The sequence below is a fragment of the Mesitornis unicolor genome, unplaced genomic scaffold, assembly GCF_000695765.1.
Source record: "Mesitornis unicolor isolate BGI_N332 unplaced genomic scaffold, ASM69576v1 scaffold37037, whole genome shotgun sequence".
Lineage (NCBI taxonomy): Eukaryota > Metazoa > Chordata > Aves > Mesitornithiformes > Mesitornithidae > Mesitornis > Mesitornis unicolor.
In genome coordinates this window covers 4,435-4,693 of record NW_010196389.1, presented here as the reverse complement: position 1 = coordinate 4,693, position 259 = coordinate 4,435, and the positions used below count along the sequence as shown (strand labels likewise).

Below are 259 nucleotides of genomic sequence, written 5' to 3'. Positions count from 1 at the left end.
AGTTCTCTCTTTATGGGACACTGAAAGGGTGTTACAGAGAGAGTCCTAGGATGCTCTGGGAGATTTCTGGGGGAAATGCTCTATAGGGAGCTCTAAGACATGGGGGGGATGACCCTCTTTAGGGGTCTTAAGCGGCCCATCCCACCGTGCCCCCACAGCCCAGCTGAGAGTGTATCTGGCCTCACTGACAGCTCCGTCAATGGGGATCCTGTGCCAGCCGGCATGCGGGGTCTACCCTGCTCATGGGCATGGTGCCGCT

At 57.5% G+C, this 259-nt stretch overlaps 1 protein-coding gene across 1 annotated transcript in view; it reads left to right on the top strand.

The window, feature by feature from the left end:
* LOC104543780 (AT-rich interactive domain-containing protein 3A-like) overlaps nt 1-259 on the top strand; it is a gene marked incomplete at its 5' end in the record, with an annotated part of 5,974 nt that overhangs the window by 3,006 nt on the left and 2,709 nt on the right. The window lies entirely within an intron of this gene.